Raw genomic sequence first — 23,658 nt, 5'->3', positions numbered from 1 at the left:
AATCACTGGCACTTCAATTTATTTCTTCAATTTTCTTTTTGAAAAAATGTTATTCTTAAAGTCATTTAACTGCTTTTTTTGTCCTTCCCTGCTTTCTACTAAATCGATCAAATTTAACATACTCTATATTGTATTTTTTGTTCTCAACTACTTTGGAAATTACACATTCATCTTCTATTCTGTCAGTAAACATAATTAAATAATATAATCAATAAAAAATTCTCTGACTTCTGAAAAGTTTAAGAATGTTAGAATCTCTTACCTATAATTTTCTCCTACATTCTCCATCTTTGTTTGAAAATATATGTATTTTCATTTATCAATGATGCCTCAGTAAGTTTTCAAATTCTAGGTTGACAGCTATTTTCCCTCAACATTTTGATGCTCTTTGTCTATTTCCTATGTTTTCATTTACAACATTTGAGAAGTTTGCTGCTAATTCAATTCCTAGTCCTTTATAAGTAATACGTTTTGGATCTCTCTGCCTTTGAAATTTTCTTTTGAGGTTTTTGTTTGCTCATTCATTATCATGTGTCTAGGGGAAAAGTTATTTTATTTATTGAACTAAGAAATCATTTTTCACATGACAGACTGGTGTGTGTTCAATATATACTATCTGTTGCGTAATAGTTCAAGTTAGTTCAATTCTTTCACCCAGCCTCCATCTAGCTGAGGTAGTAGATGACTTGTTTAAATGAGTTGGTATATGCAAAAAGCTGAAAATAACATTGATACACAGTAAAGGCTATGTACATTTCTGCCATAATAATAAAATAATATTTATAAAGATGTATATAATGAAAAGTATAGAAGTCAGAGAAATCACTGATATCTGAAGGTCAGTGTGAAAAACACATGAAGACCAGGGTGGAATTACTCTGAGACCAGTCTAACTAACATGACTATACCAGCCATTTGGTCAACATGGTAATTAACATGTACATTTAATGGTATCATTAATAATATATATTGGGGCTTTCCTGGTGGCTCAGATATTAAAGCATCTGCCTGCAATGCAGGGTTCAATCCCTGGATCAGAAAGATCCCCTGAAGAAGGAAATGGCAACCCACTCCAGTACTCTTGCCTGGAAAATTCCATGGATGGAGGAGACTGATAGGCTACAGTCTTTGGGTTTGCAAAGAGTCGGACATGACTGAGCGACTTCACTTAATAATATAATCACAGAAGTTTTCTTAGAAGATTAACACCTGTCCCTACAATACAAGAGAGAAGGTAATTTCAAAAGTAGAGAATATAACATGAATAAAGCATATTAGGCAAAATATTAGGTAGTAAAAATATTAGATACAATTATATGAAATTATTTTTTAGGCCAAAAGTGGTCAATACTGACAATTTTGTATGGTTTAACAAATAAAGCCTTTAAAATAAAAAGTCTACAGGTTGGGATTGACACGTACACACTGCTATTAATTAAAATAGATAACCAACAAGGACCTAACTGTAAGTCTAAGTACTTCTGCATAGATAGAAATACTTCCCATCCAACAGGGTTTTAAGAGAATTAGGTGTATTACATACATACAATTATCTAGACAAGATAGTGAAAAACAATAGAGACCCTGAAAGAAATCTATGCCTTAGAAACAGACAAGTAAATGGAGATAATCTCACTTATCTTCAGCATTTCAGAAGACAACTAACTCAATCAAGACAAATAAGGGAATTAAAAATCAGATACTGGGTTAAGGATTTACCTACAAATACTAGTATCCAAAACATAATGGCAATTATTTGGTGAAGAGAGATTTGTCATTTACAGAGTCTATAGTCTTACTACTTATCTTAACAAGTTGTTGGTTATACTATATATAGTTCACATGGATGTCATTTTCTACTTTACCTCAATTAACTATGTCTTCCTGTCCAGAGACCAACGTTAAGGAATCTCTTGCAGGTAATGCTGAAGCAGAAATATTTGCCTCCAGATACACTCAGCCAAATTGGTTCATATATAAAGGGGGTACTTGCCATGGTCTAGAATCTATGCAAGAACTGACTTTAAGAGCATAATCAGGTAAATTAGTTTCATAAAAGAAATCATCATGAACTCCTTATTGCAAAATTCAGGCTTAAATTAAAGAAAGTAGGGCCCCACTTTCAGCTGGTGCCCGGAGGCTTCGCCTCACCTTGAGAAGTCTCTGAGGCCTCGTGTAAAGCGGGGGTGGTTGGGAGGCTTCGGCAAAAAAATAAATAAATAAAAAAAAATAAAGAAAGTAGGGAAAACCACTAGACCATTCAGGTATGACCTAAATCAAATCCCTTATGATTATATAGTGGAAGTGACAAATAGATTCAAGGGATGAGATCTGATAGAGAGAGTGCCTGAAGAACTATGGACAGAGGTTTGTGACATTGTACAGGAGACAGGGATCAAGACCATCCTCAAGAGAAAGAAATGCAAAAAAGGCAAAATGGTTGTCTAAGGAAGCCTTACAAATACCTGAGAAAAGAAGAGAAGCAAAAAGGCAGAGAAAAGGAAATATATACCCATATGAATGTAGAGTTCCAAAGAATAGAAAGGAGAGATAACAAAGTCTTCCTCAGTAATCAATGCAAAGAAACAGAGGAAAACAATAGAATGGGAAAGATTAGAACTCTCTTCAAGAAAATCAGAGATACCAAGGGAACATTTCATGCAAAGATGAGAACAATAAAGAACAGAAATGGTGTGGACCTAAAGAAGCAGAAGATATTAAGAAGAGATGGCAAGAATACACAGAAGAACTATACAAAAAAGATCTTCATTACCCAGATAAACACAATGGTGTGATCACTCACCTAGAGCCAGACATTACGGAGTTTGAAGACAAATGAACCTTAGGAAGCATCACTACCAACAAAGCTAGTGGGGGTGATGGAATTCCGGCTGAGCTATTTCAAATCCTAAAAGATAATGTTGTGAAAGTGCTGCTCTCAATATGCCAGCAAATTTGGAAAATGCAGCAGTGGCCACAGAACTGGAAAAGGTCTATTTTCATTCCAATCCCAAAGATAGGAAATGCCAAAGAATGTTTAAAATGAAAGTGAAAGTTGCTCAGTTGTGTCCAACTCTTTGGTACCCCATGGACTAGACCATGGAATTCTCCAGGCCGGAACACTGGAGTGGGTAGCTGTTCCCTTCTCCAGGGGATCTATTGAATCAAAGGATCGAACACAGGTCTGTCACATTGCAGGCGGGTTCATTACCAGATGAACCACCAAGGAAGCCCAAACTACCCAGGCAATGTTCAAACTACTACATAACTGCACTCACCTCATGCTTCCTTGTTGGCTTAGAGGATAAAGCCCCCACCCACAATTCGGGAGACCTGGGTTTGATCCCTGGGTAGGGAAGATCCCCTGGAGAAGGAAATGGCAACCCACTCCAGTACTTTTGCCTGGAAAATCCCATAGGCTATCGTCCATGGGGTCACAGAGAGTCGGACACAACCGAGCCACTTCACTTCACTTCACATGCTAGTAATGTAATGCTCAAAATTATCCAAGCGAGACTTCAACAGTATGTGAACCGAGAACTTCCAGATGTTCAAACTGGATTTAGAAAAGGCAGAGGAACCAGAGATCAAATTGCCAACATCTGTGGGGTCATTGAAAAAGCAAGAGAGTTCCAAAAAAACTTTACTTCTGCTTTATTGACTATGACAAAGCCTTTGACTGTGTGGATCACAATAAATTGAGGAAAATTCTTTAAAAGATGGTAATTCCAGACCACCTTATCTGCCTCCTGAGAAATCTGTATGAAGGTTAAGAAGCAACAGTTAGAACTGGACATGGAACAACAGACTGGTTCCAAGTTGGGAAAGGAGTATGTCAAGGCTGTATGTTGTCACCTTGCTTATTTAACTTTTATGCAGAGTACATCATGCAAAATGATGGGCTGGATGAAGCACAAGGTGGAATCAAGATTGCCAGGAGAAATATCAATAACCTCAGATATGCAGATGACACCACCCTTAATGAAGAAACTAAAGAGGGACTGAAGAACCTCTTGATGAAAGTCAAAGAGGAGAGTGAAAATGCTGGCTTAAAGCTCATTATTCAAAAAACAAAGATTATGGCATCTGGTCCCATCACTTTGTGGCAAATAGATGGGGAAACAATGGAAACAGTGACAAACTATTTTGGGGGACTCCAAAATCACTGCAGATGGTCACTGCGGTCATGAAATTAAAAGACGCTTGCTCCTTGGAGAAAAGCTATGACAAACCTCGGCAGCGTATTTAAAAGCAGAGAGACATTACTTTGCCAACAAAGGTCCATCTAGTCAAAGCTATGGTTTTTCCTATATTCATGCATGGATGTGAGATTTGGACCATAAAGCAACCTGAGCACTGAAGAATTGATGCTTTTGAACTGTAGCACTGGAGAAGACTCTTGAGAGTCCCTTGGACTGAAAGGAGATCCAATCAGTCAATCCTAAATGAAATTAGTCCTGAATATTCATTGGAAGGACTGATGCTGAAGCTCCAATACTTTGGCCATGTGATGCAAAGAACTGACTTATTGGAAAAGACCCTGATGCTGGGAAAGATTGAAGGCAGGAGGAGAAGGAGAAGACAGAGAAAAAGGTTGGATGGCATCACCAACTCAATGGCCATGAGTTTGAGCAAGCTTTGGGAGTTGGTGATGGACAGGGAAGCCTGGTGTGCTGCAGTCCATGGATTTGCAAAGAGTTGGACATGACTGAGTGACTGAACTGAAGTGAACTTCTTGTAATTGATAGTTGTTGCCTCTCTTTTCCTCCAAAAATTCTCTTACTGGTCACTACTATTTCCATTTAAAAAGGGTCACTTAATAAATGGACTCCAAGTCAATTTTTTTTTTTTTTTTGCACTGAGCAAATGCAGTGAGATTCTTCAAAAGATATTGTATAATATCAGGTAAAACACATCAAACAGATTCCTACACATCCATGCAAAATCAAGTGAAGGCTGCGGGTGAGTGCATCTTCCTTCTCTTCTACTAAATAGTAGTTGAAAAAGTGCAGTACCTCTTAAAGCAAGAGGAACTTAACCTGGTGACTACAGCTGGCACTGCTGTGTGATATACAAAAAAGCTGTTAAGAGAGTCAATTCTAAAAGTTCTCATCACAAGGAGAAAATTGTTTTTCTTTTTTCTCTTTTTCCTTCTTTCTTTTATTGAATCTCTATGAGAAGATGAATGTTAGGTGAACATACTGTGGTAATCAGTACAAAACATATGGAAATCAAGCCATCGTGTTGTATGCCTTAAACTTATATAGTGCGTGCAGGCTAAGTCACTTCAGTCGTGTCTGACTCTGTGCAACCCTATGGACTGTAGCCCTCCAAGTTCCTCTGTCCACTGGATTCTCCAGGCAAGAATACTGGAGTGGGTTGCCATTTCCTTCTCCAGGGGATCTTCCCAACCCAGGGATGGAACCCCAGTCTCTTTTGGCACCTGCATTGGCAGGTGGGATCTTTACCACTAGCACCACCTGGAAAACCCAGACTTATATAGTGATGTATGTCAATTATTTCTCAATAAAGCTGGGGGAAAAAAAGAGGACCTCGCTAAGGGGAGGATTTAAGTGCAGAATGTAGAAGAGAATGTTCCTTTGGCCATATGCTCTGTGGGTGTGTCACTGGCAAAGTACAGTGTTGGAAAGAAGCTGAAATTCAGTGCGACACACGTTTTGTTTTCCATTTACTGTAGGGGAAGCAGTAAGTGAGAGTGGTTATTAAATTATCTCATAGAACATGAAATATTTGTTACAGAATGAAGATTAGAGTATGGTAGCAATTTTTAAAAAATATTCTCTTCTTTTAACCATTTTACAATAAATGATGCACCAAGGCATTCCATCAATAAGCATGTTTCTTCTCAACCTCATATCTTATGAAACAGCAATATTAATAACTGACTTTGAGAAAAATATTTATGCCTGGCACCTTGCTTAGTTTTAACGGCCTTATGTCATTTAATCATAGGCACAGTCTTAAGTGTGCAGTACTAGTGATTTACTGGTAAGGAAACCAAGGCTTAGAGAAGTTGTATAAATTACTAAGGTGCGTGTGACTAAATGGCAGAACTAGGATTTAAAACAAAGTCTAAATTCAGAATGTAACCACAAGCCACTAACTTTTCTCCTGTAGAATTCACAATCTGCAGTTCATAACTTGTAGTGAACTATGTCCACATACAGATGGCCCCTGACTTATGATGGTTCAACTTAACTTTTCGACTTTAGAATGGTGCAGAAAAGACAGGCATTCAGTATAAACTGTACTTCAAATTTTGAATTTTTACCCTTTCTCCAACAGCAATATGTGGCCTGATGATTTCTAGTGTGTGTGTTACTCGTCAGTCATGTCTGACTCCTCTGTCCACGGAATTTCCCAGGCAAGAATACTGAAGTGGATTGCCATTTCCTTTTCCAAGGGATCTTCCCCACCCAGGGATCAAGCCTAGGTCTCCTGCATGGCAGGGGGAGTCTTTACCATCCCATCTGAGCCACCAAGATAGTCTGTAGTGATGCTGGACAATGGAAAGGTGTATCAGCTCTTAGTCTGCCAGTTGATCATGTGGAGAAACAATGAATGCTTCACTATCATTCTTAACCCAGACAAAGTAGAAGAAGATCTGTGTTAATTAGGATGATATTAAGCTAGGAACAATAAATTCCACCTTAACTGTATGAATGCTTTTTTAAGGTAATCAGATGCTACTAAAAATATCTGAATATTCATTGGAGGGACTGAAGCTGAAGCTGAAGCTTCAATACTTTGGCCACCTGATGTGAAGAGCCAGCTCATTGAAAAAGACCCTCTGATGTTGGGAAAGATTGAGGGCAGGAGGAGAAGGGGGGAACAGAGGATGAGATGGTTGGATGGCATCACTGACTCAATGGATATGAGTGTGAGCAAACTCCAGGAGATAGTAAAGGACAAGGAAGCTTGTTGTGCTGCAGTCCTTGGAGTCACAAAGAGTCAGACATGATTCAGCAACTGAACAACAATAACAAAAATGTGAGCCAGAAGAATCCTTTTTTCATGGACAGCTTAGATAGAAATTGTCTTTACTTCTATGTATGTTTGTGTTTTTTATTTTCTCCACTGGTTATGTTACATAGTATTTTGTTATCATACAAAGATTGATTCATAGAAAAATAAAATGTTATATTTCATAATTTCAGTCAGTTCATTCCCTCAGTCATATCTGACACTTTGCAACCCCATGGACTGCAGCATGCCAGGCTTCCCTGTCCATCTCCCACTCCTGGAGCTTGCTCAAACTCATGTCCATAGAGTCCCCTTCTCCTGCCTTCAATCTTTCTCAGCATCAGAGTCTGTTCCAATATGTCAGTTCTTCGCATCAGACAGCCAAAGTATTGGAGTTTCAGCTTCAGTTCAGTCCTTCTAATGAATATTCAGGATTGACTTCCTTTAGGATTGACTGGTTTGATCTCCTTGCAGTCCAAGGGACTCTCAAAGGTCTTCTCTAAATTTCATAATTTAGAAGTCTATAATTTTCAAATTATTTAGTCTTAATATTATTGCCATTATGACCTTGATACTTTCCATCCAATTTATAAATAAAGTTGTCAATATCCACTATTGGATATTTTTGACCCAACTTTTTAATTTCAGTCAGTATTATATGAGTTTGTAGGAATCAAAAGCTAACTTGTAGAAATAATGAAAGAAGGAGATTTTTCTTTATCTTTTAATTTTGCTTCAGTTCAGTTCAGTTCAGTCGCTCAGTCATGTCCAACTCTTTTCGACCCCATGAATCGCAGCACGCCAGGCCTCCCTGTCCATCACCAACTTCCGGAGTTCACCCAAACCCACGTCCATCGGGTCAGTGATGCCATCCAGCCATCTCATCCTCTGTCGTCCCCTTCTCATCCTGCCCCCAATCCCTCCCAGCATCAGAGTCTTTTCCAATGAGTCAACTCTTCGCATGAGGTGGTCAAAGTACTGGAGTTTCAGCTTTAGCATCATTCCTTCCAAAGAACACCCAGGGCTGATCTCCTTCAGAATGGACTGGTTGGATCTCCTTGCAGTCCAAGGGACTCTCAAGAGTCTTCTCCAACACCACAGTTCAAAAGCATCAATTCTTCGGCACTCAGCCTTCTTCACAGTCCAACTCTCACATCCATACATGACCACTGGAAAAACCATAGCCTTGACTAGACGGACCTTCGTTGGCAAAGTAATGTCTCTGCTTTTGAATATGCTATCTAGGTTGGTCATAACTTTCCTTCCAAGGAGTAAGCATCTTTTACTTTCATGGCTGCAATCACCATCTGCGGTGATTTTGGAGCCCCCAAAAATAAAGTCTGACACTGTTTCCACTGTTTCCCCATCTATTTCCCATGAAGTGATGGGACCGGATGCCATGATCTTGGTTTTCTGAATGTTGAGCTTTAAGCCAACTTTTTCACTCTCCACTTTCACTTTCATCAAGAGGCTTTTGAGTTCCTCTTCACTTTCTGCCATAAGGGTGGTGTCATCTGCATATCTGAGGTTCTTGATATTTCTCCCAGCAATCTTGATTCCAGCTGTGTTTCTTCCAGTCCAGCGTTTCTCATGATGTACTCTGCATATAAGTTAAATAAGCACGGTGAAAAATCTGTTGTAGAAATAACATATACTTTTGAATAAGAATTTATTAACTTAATAAATTCATAAGATTTTGTTTCAGCTCTTACATTTGCCAAATGATAATAAAACAGCTTCAATTTATCTAGCTGTTGTGAGGATTAAATGAGATTGCATGAGCATAGTTTATTAAGAAAAATATTTTTTAACCTGAATAAGTAATACATGGTTATAATCTCATGGTACCAAATTAAAGCTGTTTCCTTGACATTCACCTAGAAAGAAGCATGCAGAAATAAGTTAAAATATCAAGACATATATCGAAGAAACAGTGGACCTAATCCAGGTGATTTATGAAGAAAAATCAATGCAAGATTATTTTCTTCTGAGTGGGGCAAGATTTGTGAAATTAAATTCAGTGGAAAAGAAATGCATTCCTCATATTCTGCTGGGCTTTAAACCTCCATTTAAAACAATAGCTGTTATTTATTGTTTTTAAAAATAAAATTAGCTTACAGAAAAATAACCTAAGATGTATTGGCAACCTTAAAATATAAGAAGTAGAAATGGAGGTGAGGGGTGTTAAGGAAAAGTGGAGGGAAGAACATTAAATAGAAATATTGGCTACCAGATTTTCTGGGGCTTCAGTTAAGGCCAGAAAGTGTTCTGTTTGTAGTTGGCACGAGCCCATTTACATATTTAACATGGAGAGAACTTCAGAGTTGGGATGTTAATTTTTAATTTTACAAAATGAAAATATCCTTCTCATTTTATTACCCAAAATAGATCATGCTCAGTTAAAATGTAATTCAAGCAATACAGAAAAAAATAGTATCATGAAGAAAGTAAAATCTACCTCCCAGAGATAATATTCAACGTTATGGTGAACTTGTGTTTAGACATTTCTTTATGCATTTTTATTTATATGGAAACCTATAAATGTAGATATAAGTTTTCAGAAATTAAAAGTGGGCTCATATTCTACATGCTGTTTTAAAACATGCCTTGACAATCTGGTGTGGGCATCATTCCATGACACTAATATTGTTTTACATATTTTTCTGAGTTTTTTTTAAGTATACGCAAAGAGAAGTACACAACTCATAAGTGTGCAGCTAGAGGAATTTTTCCTAAGTGGACATACTCATATATACATAACCTAGGAGAAGGAAATGGCAACCCACTCCAGTGTTCTTGCCTGGAGAATCCCAGAGATGGGGGAGCCTGGTGGGCTGCCATCTATGGGGTCGCACAGAGTCGGACACGACTGAAGTGACTTAGCAGCAGCAGGCTGAGATAGAGAACATTACCAGCAGTCTAGAAGTTTCCTTTATGTCTCTCTTCAGTCCTTACCCTCCATTGCCACTAAAAGTTTGTTGTTCCTTTGTCTTCTGGCATCCACCATTCCTACAGGCTGACTTTTCTCCTTAGAGAAAGCATCTTTCCCCATCCCCACCCCAACCCTAGTTGCTTATGAGATGTTCTCAGTTTTGTTTTCAGTGGTTTTACTATTGTGTAAATGTGTGTGTGTTTTAACTAGTTGAGGGATAATTTTAGCCATTAGCTCTTCAATTTTGAGGGTAATCTTTACTCATTGTTTCTTCTTTTGTTTTCTGTCTCATCTCTTTGAGGTATGTTATTACATATATGTTAGAACATGTTATCTAGATTCTTTTGTTCTCTGTTTTTTTTTTTTTTTTTCTATTCTGTTAACATGGATATTTTCTGTTAATCTTTCTTCCACTTCCTGGTCTTCGTTTCTATTAAGTCTAAAAGTGTTAGTCACTCAGGCATGTCTGACTCTTTGCGACCCTGTTACTCAACTGTAACCCGCCAGGCTTCTCTATCCATGGAATTCTCCAGGCAAGAATAATGGAGTGGATAGCCACTCCCTTCTCCAGTTCAGTTCAGTTGCTCAGTAGTGTCCAACTCTTTGCAACCCCACGGACTGCAGCACGCCAGGACTCCCTGTCCATCACCAACTCCCGGAGTTTACCCAAACTCATGTCCATCGAGTTGGTGATGCCATCCAGCCATCTCATCCTTTGTCATCCCCTTTTCCTTCTGCCCCCAATCCCTCTCAGCATCAGGGTCTTTTCCAATGAGTCAACTCTTCGCATGAGGTGGCCAAAGTATTGGAGTTTCAGCTTCAGCATCAGTCCTTCCAATGAACACCCAGGGCTGATCTCCTTTAGGATGGACTGGTTGGATCTCATCTCCTTGCAGTCCAAGGGAATCTCAAGAGTCTTCTTCAACACCACAGTTCAAAAGCATCGATTCTTCAGCACCCAGCTTTCTTCACAGTCCAACTCTCACATTCATACATGACCAATGGAAAAATCATAGCCTTGACTAGATGGACCTTTGTTGGCAAAGTAGTGTCTCTGCTTTTTAATATGGTATCTAGGTTGGTCATAATTTTCCTTCCAAGGAGTAAGCATCATTCTCCAGAGGATCTATCAAACCCAAGGACTGAACCCAGGTCCCCTGCATTGCAGACAGATTCTTTACCATCTGAGCCACCAGGGAAGCCCTAAGTCTAACCCATGCTGAATCTACCTGCTGGGATCCTAATTTCAATTATTACATTGCTTTAGCTTTAGAATTTCTATCTGGTTATTGAAAAATAGTTTTCTAATGATATTCTTCACCTTTAATCTATTCATTGAATGTTAATTACATCAGGTAAAAGTCAGTACCAGGTAACTTCAAATAAGTGGACTGTGATATTGTGTGACTGGTTTTTTGAGGGGAGGATTGTTCTACTTCTTAGACTGCTTTGTGATTTTTTTCATTTAAATGTTGGACAATATTTATAAAAAATTGAAGACTTTGGATGACATGTGTATATATATACACATAACATATATGTGTATATATATATATATATACACACACACGTACATAACATATGTGTGTATGTGTGTATATATATATATATACTTTTTTTTTTAAAGAAAAGTTTTACCTATCCTCTATGATGTAGCTGAGTGCAAGCACATCACCTTAATGCTGTTGAGAATGAGTCTACCTTGAGGCTGGGTTGCAGTTTTTCAGCAGGCTTTAGTGTACATCTAGCTCATCCTGTTTATTAGGAGTGAAACTCTCCATGGGACATAGCTGAGAACTAGAATTTTTATTAGGGATGGTTTGGTGGATCCTAACTTTAATTTTCTTGTCTTCGAAGACCATACTACTCTAAACTCAGTTTTTATACCTAGAAGACGTCTGCTTATATTTCCAGTTTCTCTTCCTTCTCAGTTTAAGAATTTCACAAATTCCATGCAGCTGAAACAGATAGTACTGCACTTCCCGTCCTTGTTTCTCATCTTTCTAGGGTTTGGTTCTTCAAACTGATTAGATAGGCAACCCCAAATATCACATCTGCCCTCTTGATTCCCTTGGGATTTTCAGAAGCTTCTCTTTCTTCTCCACCGTATAGTCTTGGCCTTCTGCTGTGTTTCTCAGTTTCCTGCCCTGCATCAAGGACCTTCAAATACTCTTTGAAAAAAGCAACTTACAGCTTGTCACTTCACCCCTCTGATGTTCTGTTTTTTCATGGATATTGTCTACTAAAGTCTTGGGTGGTTCATCAACTCTCTGATAATTTCAAACAGATATTATGTGGGTTTTACCTGTATTTTCTAATTGTTCTTGGCAAAAGCATTGGTCAGCCACAAACTACTGTATCATGATTGGTCATAAAAGTACAAAACTATTTTTAGTTCCTAAATAATTGCATGAATTATAGTAGGAAAAAATGGTATAAATATTTCCCATTGGTTTGATTTCTATTCAAATGAAATAGCTTTTTTTAATGTGTGGAGACTATTTTTTCTGTATTTTATGTGTTAATACCTTTGAATATTTTTCAATTAGCAATTTCTTTTTATTAATTATAAGAGCTCTTTTTATGAGTTATTTTTAGTTAAAAGTATTAATCTTCTAAACTTCATATAAGTTAAAATTATTTTCCTAGTTTATTTTTCAATCCAACTTTGACATTTTTGATGTCTAATCATTTAAAAAATTATGTGACCTTTATTTTTATTCTTACATATGATTTTGCTCTATATGGCTCTTACAAAGGTTACCTCTATCACCAAAATTGACATTCATCTGTATTTTATGAGTAATATTATTTCATATTTTACATTCATGTATTGATACCTCTGGAATTATTTCCATGAATTGGTGTGAGAAACACATACTTCATTTTTCCTATTTTTTAAAATTTAATTTTATTTTTAAATTTTACATAGTTGTATTAGTTTTGCCAAATATCAAAATGAATCCATCACAGGTATACATGTGCTCCCCATCTTGAACCCTCCTCCCTTCTCCCTCCCCACACCACCTCCCTCCCCATACCACCTCCCTCCTCCCTCCTCCCTCCCCATACCTCCTCCCTCCCCATACGACCCTCTGGGTCGTCCCAGTGCACCAGCCCCAAGTATCCAGTATCGTGCATTGAACCTGGACTAGCATCTCGTTTCATAGATGATATTTTACATGTTTCAATGCCATTCTCCCAAATCTTCCCACCCTCTCCCTCTCCCTCTCCCACAGGGTCCATAAGACTGTTCCATACATCAGTGTCTCTTTTGCTGTCTCGTACACAGGGTTATTGTTATCATCTTTCTAAATTCCATATATATGCGTTAGTATACTGTATTGGTGTTTTTCCTTCTGGCTTACTTCACTCTGTATAATAGGTTCCAGTTTCATCCACCTCATTAGAACTGATTCAAATGAATTCTTTTTAATGGCTGAGTAATACTCCATTGTGTATATGTACCACAGCTTTCTTATCCATTCATCTGATGATGCACATCTAGGTTGCTTCCATGTCCTGGCTATTATAAACAGTGCTGCGATGAACATTGGGGTACATGTGTCTCTTTCCCTTCTGGTTTCCTCAGTGTGTATGCCCAGCAGTGGGATTGCTGGATCATAAGGCAGTTCTATTTCCAGTTTTTTAAGGAATCTCCACACTGTTCTCCATAGTGGCTGTATTAGTTTGCATTCCCACCAACAGTGTAAGAGGGTTCCCTTTTCTCCACACCCTCTCCAACATTTATTGCTTGTAGACTTTTGGATCGCAGCCATTCTGACTGGTGTGAAATGGTACCTCATAGTGGTCTTGATTTGCATTTCTCTGATAATGAGTGATGTTGAGCATCTTTTCATGTGTTTGTTAGCCCTCTGTATGTCTTCTTTGGAGAAATGTCTGTTTAGTTCTTTGGCCCATTTTTTGATTGGGTCATTTATTTTTCTGGAGTTGAGCTGTAGGAGTTGCTTGTATATTTTTGAGATTAGTTGTTTGTCAGTTGCTTCATTTGCTATTATTTTCTCCCATTCTGAAGGCTGTCTTTTCACCTTGCTGATAGTTTCCTTTGATGTGCAGAAGCTTTTAAGGTTAATTAGGTCCCATTTGTTTATTTTTGCTTTTATTTCCAATATTCTGGGAGGTGGGTCATAGAGGATCCTGCTGTGATGTATGTCAGAGAGTGTTTTGCCTATGTTCTCCTCTAGGAGTTTTATAGTTTCTGGTCTTATGTTTAGATCTTTAATCCATTTTGAGTTTATTTTTGTGTATGGTGTTAGAAAGTGTTCTAGTTTCATTCTTTTACAAGTGGTTGACCAGTTTTCCCAGCACCACTTGTTAAAGAGATTGTCTTTAATCCATTGTATATTCTTGCCTCCTTTGTCAAAGATAAGGTGTCCATATGTGCGTGGATTTATCTCTGGGCTTTCTATTTTGTTCCATTGATCTATATTTCTGTCTTTGTGCCAGTACCATACTGTCTTGATAACTATGGCTTTGTAGTAGAGCCTGAAGTCAGGTAGGTTGATTCCTCCAGTTCCATTCTTCTTTCTCAAGATCGCTTTGGCTATTCGAGGTTTTTTGTATTTCCATACAAATTGTGAGATTATTTGTTCTAGCTCTGTGAAGAATACTGTTGGTAGCTTGATAGGGATTGCATTGAATCTATAAATTGCTTTGGGTAGTATACTCATTTTCACTATATTGATTCTTCCAATCCATGAACATGGTATATTTCTCCATCTGTTAGTGTCCTCTTTGATTTCTTTCACCCGTGTTTTATAGTTTTCTATATATAGGTCTTTAGTTTCTTTAGGTAGATATATCCCTAAGTATTTTATTCTTTCCGTTGAAATGGTGAATGGAATTGTTTCCTTAATTTCTCTTTCTGTTTTCTCATTATTAGTGTATAGGAATGCAAGGGATTTCTGTGTGTTGATTTTATATCCTGCAACTTTACTATAATCATTGATTAGTTCTAGTAATTTTCTGGTGGAGTCTTTAGGGTTTTCTATGTAGAGGATCATGTCATCTGCAAATAGTGAGAGTTTTACTTCTTCTTTTCCAATTTGGATTTAGAAATGGTTAGCTAGTAATTTCAGAACCACTTTATAAAGTATGTATTTTTTCACATTTATTTTTGATATCAAAATTTTCTTATGTTAACATATATTTATATGTTAAATTCTTTCATAATTTAAATGAATTTAAGACTTTTTATATTATTTTATATTTACAATCTAATTTTGTATATCTTTAGAATAAACTGAAAAAGTGATTTCTGAAAGAGTGTGTCTTCATTCTTGCTCTTTTCTCTGAATATTCCCAGCCATATTTACATGCTTATCCTCTCAGATCAGCTTTTTTACTTTTTACATGTAAAAACAATTCTGTAGTAATGTTATTGTGATTGTATTGCATTCAAATATTTTGTCTTACTCTTTGGTAGAAATATTGCTAGAGTAAAAGTATACTAGTCAATTATTTTGCACAATAATTCATTATGGTTTTTAAAAAATCCATTTCATGGCCTGTTTTTAGTGTGAGCCCACCAAGAATTATGACTACAAATTTCTGAAACCATGCTGAAATAATCCACTCTCAAGGAACAGCTAAAATAGGTCAATCAAGTGTCATTTTTCTCTTAGGAATTTTGGGTCACAGATGAAGAAGCTAAATAATAATGATACAAATAATGATGATAATAATGCTCAGCCATGTCTGACTCTGTGTGACCCCATGGACTGTAGCCCACCAGGCTCCTCTGTCCATGGGATTTTTCAGGCAAGAAACTCTGGAATGGGTGGCCATTTCCCTTTCCAGGGGATCTCCTCCACCCAGGGGTGGAGCCCGCATCTCCTCTGTCCCTGCACTGCAGGCGGATTCTTTACCTGCGGGGCCATCTGGGTGGTTTGTAACACACTGTGTGTGGGATTGGCTTCCCTTGTAGCTCAGTTGGTAAGGACTCTGCCTGCAGTGCAGGAGACCCAGGTTCCATCTCTGGGTCAGGAAGATCCCTTGGAGAAGGAAATAGCACTATTCTTGCCTAGAAATCCCATGGACAGAGGAGCATGGCAGGCTACAGTCCATGCAGTCTCAAGAGTTGAACACAACTTAGTGACTAACCCTCCCACCCCTGAATATGTGTGATTTTTTTAAATTAGTGTGTTAAATAGCAAAGTCTAGCAGTGGACTTTGGGACTAGTTTCAAAGTATTGTAATAAGTATAAAAGACTTTCAAGATTGTTACAGTAATTATTATATAACAATGCTTGTGATTCTTGTTGGTGACAAAGTCACAGGTGCTCTAACAGTTCTGTGTTTTGTTACCCACATTTGAAATTGAAAAAAAAATGCTAATTTCAGTTAGAGGTTGGTGAAAGTGTAACCCAGTAGGACCCTGAGGGGCTTCTGGGCACAGAAGACTTTAAGTAGTTGCTAATCTATTAGGGAAGAGGCTTTCCTGGTATGATGATAATAATAAAAACATAATAATAAAATGAAAATAAGTATACAGTGTGTTAAAAGCACAGGGCCTGAAGTAAGACTGCTTGAGTTCAAAATTATCTCCACTGAACAATCACTAACAGTCTGGCATTGTGAAAAGTTCTTTACAGTTCTGTGTCTGTTAGCTCACCTGAAAATTATTGTTGAATGGAATGATACAGATTGGTGCTAGTTATTATTATCAACGTTATTACTGTTATCATTTATGAGCATCTATTAGACACGATACTATATGAGATGTAATAAATAACTTCACTTTAATCTTCATTCATTTATGTAGATGTCTTTGAAAACAAATCATCAATAGATATCCCACTCAGCCAACTGTGGATTTAAGACTTTACCACTCATGTTAACGCTTAGAATTTTCCTAAGAAAAGTAAAATGAAAGCAAATAGCTTTTTGGTGACTGTATGTAAGTTGAGAACTTGGCCATCCGTTTGTCAGTTTCATTAGCTTGATGTCCTGATAATATAAAATCAATTAACATTTGAACATGATCATGAAAATGATGTTTAAAATAGAATGGAGATTGATGAATGTGCAGTGAAATTTCCCTAGTTTGCTCTGTAAAATCTGGGATAGCACATGCTTTATTTGCTGCTTTGTTCCTAGTACCTGTCATGAATTTCTAGGCACATCATGGATACTTAACAGGTAGGCATTGACTTTTTGACTAATGATGAGAAAAAATTACTATAGGAGCAGTAATAGTCAACACCATAAAAAATTAGAGATGACAGAAGACAGTTTTTATGAGCAGCTGTTTCCCACTCTGTAGGCAGAAATTCAGGGATGCCAATTTTTAATCATCAAATTGATTGGTGAGGATCCAATCAAAATAAGAGAAGTTAGTATAACTTCATGGACTTAGATATAACTTCATGCATTTTTCTCAAAATAGGTATCAAATTTCCTCTTAGATATTGGATAGACATTTCCAACTTTTGTCTTTTATGATGTTTTTAGAACACCATCTCCATTTCTAATTGATATATTTTTTCTATAGATGAGTGTTACAGTCGAATATCTCAACATCTGAATCATTTGTTGCATTGTTTCTAATTTTTGCTATTACTTGTTGTAATCTCTTTCAAATCTATTTTGAATTTATCTTTCAGGAAACATTCTTACTTCCTTCATATCCATATCTCACCAGCATCTTGCTCTAGCTGCCTTGTACTGACAAACAGGTGTTCACAGCTCTAATTTACATCTCAGGAAATTGTTTTAAAGTTTAAGTAACTTGGCTGAAGTCACCCAGATGCTAAGTACTGGGGAGGAGAACTGAACTCAATCTCACAGTGCTTTTGTTAAAGCAGTACCTATAACTGTTATTTGGAGAAGGCAATGGCACCCCACTCCAGTACTCTTGCCTGGAAAATCCCACGGACGGAGGAGCCTGGTAGGCTGCAGTCCATGGGGTCACTGGGAGTCAGACACGACTGAGCGACTTCATTTTCACTTTTCACTTTCATGCATTGGAGAAGGAAATGGCAACCCACTCCAGTGTTCTTGCCTGGAGAATCCCAGGGATGGGGGAGCCTGGTGGGCTGCAGTCTATGGGGTCACACAGAGTCGGACACGACTGAAGCGACTTAGCAGCAGCAGCAGCAGCATAGCTGTTATTTGCACTAATCCTAGGTAATCAACACTGGAAATATGAAAATCCTCTCTTTCTTATTCCCTGTGTCTTTTATAAGGGGTATGAGTGGTGTTCCTTCTATTTCTATAAGCAGAAAATAGAGGAGTCTGGTGTGGAAAAGTTAACTAACTTGCCATTGACTTAGAAGTTTCATGAGATGGTATAGCACTTTATTGTCTTTTCTGTAGTCTTAGGTCTTAGGTCTTCTCAGACTAACAGCTTCAAGAAGTAAATCAATTATTCTTTGCAACTTAAGTGTTTAATGTATACTGCTTTTGAAGAAGTAGCTTGAAGCCATATAGGCAAGTATACATTTCAAAATAAACATATAAGGCTCAAGAGTTTTGTTAACCTATAAACATTTTAGAAGATAATCATATAATAAATAAGGCAAGATGTCCTTGAGCTTCAAAGAAACGTACTCAAATGGCCTTCTGTATCCTCGGATTATAGTTGGTTGAATCTGAGGATGAGGAACTCTGACAAATGGAAGCTGCACTGTATTCATCGTACTGAGACATTTTACATGATGGTCTTGAGCCTCTGTGAATTTTATTACCCATCAGGACTCCTGGAACCAATCCCCCACAGATATCAAGGGGAAACTATTTCAAATATAACTGGAACTTAAGGAAAAAACAGGATGAGATGGTTGGCTAGCATCATTGACTCAGTGGACATGAATTGAGCAAACTCTAGGAGACAGTGAAGGACAGGGAAGATTGCTGTACTGTTCATCAGGTTGCAAAGGGTTGAACATAATTTATTGACTGAACAACAACAAAGAGCAAAACACTAGAGAGTGAGTTTGGGACAAATAGGTTGCTTTTGTGGTCCTGTCTCTATCCTCTATTCCTTGTTCAAGGATGGTATTTTACATGTGAGGGCTACACCATCTGCAAATAAAGAAATATAGGAAGCAGTATAATAGAAATGTTTCTGGCCCATAGAAACATTTCCCCTCCAAGTTATTTTTGGTACAAATCTGATTTAATCAATTAGGGTTGATTATAAAATATAACATTAAGAATTTTAGAGTTGTGGGACCTCTTACAATGGACCAGTTTGATTCTGATGTATGTTTCTTTCTTTAATGATATCTCTGACTAAATGGCTAATATTATTAAGTATACAACTAATATGCCGAATAGTTTAAATACATTATGACACAATCATCACAATAAACCTATATGTTAGACTTCATTATTATATAGATTTTACAGAAAAGGAAGCATTCAGAAAGCTAACTGACCAGAAACCACACACTGGAAAATGGCAGGTTTAGGATTAAAATTCACGTGTCTTATTATAAGGTCCTGAGCTTTTCACTCTCATGGGAAATTGCCACTCACTAGTAGGGGCAAGGTAGTATAGTGGAAAGAGCATGAATCACAATATTAGACAGTCCGGTCTCATTCCCAATCCTACTACTTAGTTAGTTCATGTAATCTTGGCCATTTGACTTGGCATCCATAAGGCTTATCTCCCTCATCCTAAAATTGAGAATGCTTGTGGGAAAGATTAAGTGTGCTTGTGTGTGCCATCTACCTGGATTGGCAGGAGGGTTCTTTACCAATAGCACCACCTGGGAAGCCCTCCTAAAATATAATTATGTGTATATGATTCCTGACACAGCGGCTACTTGACATATGCTAGGTCTCTTTCTTCTTATATATCATAGTCAATATATGCAGGTTTCTATACATAGGAGAGAAACATTGTACAAAGGAACAAATTCACCTGGAAGCCAATATATGCAAATGAAGCTGGAATAATTATGAACCTCCTATAATATTGTCTAGATTTTCTGCACCTCTCCCTCTACATATATTTCTTACTAGACATATTTTGATGAAAACTCAATTGCCATTTCTTAGTTCTTCATCCTTCTTCTACCATCTCCTTTGCCATCATCACAGTTGGATACTGAGGGTAATTGGGGAGCCAAAGGATTTAGTCTTCAAGTGGGGGAATAAGAGGCAGGAACAGATGGAACATTTTACAAACAGTGATTGTGATTTTATGCACCTCTCCAAAGCCACATAAACTAGAGAAGGTTAAGAAGAAAGGAAAATAATTTCCCAATGGCTTGTTTTGCAGAGTTTGTTGTAATTGCATAAGGGCATAGCTATTCCACATCCCCTTCTTTTCAAATATGTACATTATGTCAGTGATTCAACTTTATTTTCGACTTCATTACTCAGAGATGTGTTAGTCTTTTATAAGTTTTTAGGTAAAACTTTGGGCAAACTTCAAGAAGAAGCATGGAATTTAGACTTTGCAAATATAATGGAATGGCCTGCTGTGTCCTTAGAAAGAACACTTGGTCATCACAGAGCACTGCAGAGATGGTGGTATATCATTGTGGTTACCATCATCATGGGACAGGTCTGTGTCCTTTTTGTTTTAGAAACTTGTTTTTTTTTTTTTTTTTCAGGTGTGCAGAGTAATTTAGGTTCCCTAATCAACATTATAGGGCTTCTCAGATGGTTCAGCAGGTAAATAATCTGCCTGCAATCCAGAAGACACAGGAGGCATGGGTTCTATCCCTGGGTCCGGACGATGACCTGGAGGAGGAAAATGCAACCCATTCTAGTATTCTTGCCTGAAAAACCTCATGGACAGAGGAGCCTGGCAGGCTACAGTACAAAGGGTTGCAAAGAACCAGATATGACTGACTAAACACACAATCAATGTTATAATAGATTGATATAGAAATCACAAAGCCAATTTAGTAATTTGTACTGAAGAAGTGTCACAAGGACCATACACTATAGTCTACCAGTCAATGTAATCTCTCCTTGGAGATTAGCTTGTGTGAGATGTTATTTGGCATTTAGAGGTTGTTTGTGAATTCAAGGCATTAATAATTGTACCATTCAGCTGTCATATCTTTACATCATGTTCACCAAGGTAATATGTCCACCCTGAAGACATGGTATTTGGGCCATCTTGCAGATTATCCTGTGTCTCGGTATAGGCTGGAAGCAAAGCATTTCAGAGCTCCTTCTTTGAAGCCTCCAAGAGGATATTTCTCCTTTTTCTAGTACCATCTTTCTTAATAAAGAGTAAAACGAAAGGGATAAGGTTTCATTGTTGCCGTTTGTACTCCAGTCTTTCTTCCACATCAATTCAATTAGAATAAATATATTCATTTAGCTTTGGGGGTACTTCCTTACTGATCATTACTAAAGCGTGAGTTACTTCTATGTTTAGCTGACCTGATTCCTTATGTTTCATTTGTTTCCCTACTGTTTCATCACAGACAGTTACCTAATTCCAGTCTGGGATATATCTTGTTTTTATTCTATAGTGTTGCAAATGTAATGAAAATTCTGGTGGAATCTAGGTGTATTTTAAGAAACAGATTTAATGAAGACCCTGAACAATTCTTGAAGATAATTATGGTATCTCCCTACATCTGCTCACTTTTTGGTTCAATTTCTTTCTCTTAACTCTTACACTCTCATTTTCTCACTCATTATTTCTTTCTTTTTTGACATATTTATTTTATCCCTATTTTTTCTCCCTTTCTTATTTTTCCTTTTTTTGTCCTTCTCCTACCCCATGCCTGCAAATGGTATTCATAAAAATAGGTCTGGAGAGAGAAAATAGTTCTACAGATAATTAACCACAAATGATAAACTAGTTTTTTCTCCTCTATCTGCTAGAATGGAAACATAAGAATCTTTATCAACATTTTGTTCAAAAGTAGAAAATAATTATAATTTTTAACCATCAGGAACTGGATAAAATCATAAGTTTATAGTTACAGCCATCTTAAGACCCTTGTCTTATTTAATATAATTTTAGTTCTCCTCAGTCACCCAGAGTGTTTGATAAATACTATCTAGGTCTTATAAAGGATTACTGGTTTCAGAGAAAATAAGCTTCTACAGCTGTTTCTTAGTTGTTCCTAACTGAAATTCTCCCAAAGATATTTTTAAGTTATATTTTTAATATATGACTTGGAAAAGGGCTGAATAGCCATTTATTCAATTTTGATGTTCAGTTAATTTGTGATGGAATGAAAGTTTCTAGAAATGAGTAATTGTGAGACAGTTTTCCTTCTGAGAAGCATATTTCTGTGGATGAAGTTTGGATTTAATTAACTAGGACTCTACTGTAGTTTGGCTCTTTGTTGCTGCATATACTTTTTGCCTTTTCCAGTATGGCTTTTCAAATACTAATAATTTGATCTCGAAATTTCATGCAAACACGCCGATAAAAATGCTACCATTCATTTCCTTAAATATACTGAGAATTCTAAAATTAATGGTAGTTTTGCTTGGTCTTTCTTTACTCAGTGCTGCTAACTTTATGACAACATGTGCGCCACTTGGATGAAATGGTCATGACGCTCCACATAGCAGGCTGGACGCTGAGCTCCTGCAAACACATGCTAGACACCAGCTCAGATCCAACATGGAATTTGATCAGGGAGGGACTGAAAGTAAGAAAAATCAAATGGTGAGTTTAAAATAACACAGTTAGTGGTCAGATCAGTGTGAAAAATGTATTTTTAAATGAACATATCACTGAAAGTTGTTGAAGTTTAACATTATAGAGGGGTTGATACATTTTACTTTCTATGGCATTAAAGTCATATACTATAATGTGTTACTTCAGATAGCACATATGGCAGCAAGTGGGGTGCTCTGTGATGGCACATTGGTAGGGAGAGCTCTTATCTGATCAAGAGAGGTCTCCAAGCCAACCTGGTGTGCATACCATGACTCTCTCATGCCATACCCATGTCACATACAATTTGAATGTTTCCTCTGCATACACCCAACACAGGTACCTAGGTACAACTACAAATTGGGCAGAGTTGACACTGAGACAGTCACTCCTATGTCATATTTGGTCAGTACACCCTTTCCACTTAAGTTCTTCTCAACACAAGTACATTGGATAGTGGAACAAAACCATACATTTCTTTTCTTTCATTTTAAAAATGTTTCTTATGTTTATTTTTATTAATTTTTAGAACTTTTTATTTTGTTTTGGAGTATAGCCAGTTGACAATCTTGTGGTAGCTTCAGGTGGACAGGAAATATATCCATTCTCCCCCAAATTCCCAACCCATACAGGCTGCCACATAACATGAAGCAGAATTCCCTGTGCCATAGAGTAGATCCTTGTTGGTTACTCATTTTAAATATAGCAGTGTGTACATGTCGGTCCCAAATTCCCCAACTATCCCTTCCCTCCTTTAATTGAAGTATAATTGATATACAATGTTGTGTTAGTTTCTGCTGTACAACAGCTTGAATCAGCTATGCATGTGTGCCCAGTTGCTCAGTCGTGTCTGACTCTGTGACCCATGGACTGTAGCCTGCCAGGCTCCTCTTTCCATGGGATTCCCCAGGGCAGAATACTGGAGAGGGCTGTCATTTTTTCTCCATGGATCTTCCTGACCCAGGGATTGAACGCAAATCTCCTGCATTGGCAGGTGGATTCTTTACCACTGAGCCACCTGGGAAGCCCTGAATCAGCTAAATATATATACATCCCCTCCCTCTCATAACTGCCTTCTACTCCCCCACTTTTATTTTCTATACTAAAAAAAGTTTCAGTCCTGTATTTAGAA

This window comes from Bos grunniens, chromosome 2, assembly GCF_055505025.1.
Source record: "Bos grunniens cultivar Pamir isolate PY7600 chromosome 2, Bosgru_T2T1.0, whole genome shotgun sequence".
Classification (NCBI taxonomy): domain Eukaryota; kingdom Metazoa; phylum Chordata; class Mammalia; order Artiodactyla; family Bovidae; genus Bos; species Bos grunniens.
The sequence above is the reverse complement of the archived record's forward strand: the minus strand, read 5'-3'. Positions refer to the sequence as shown.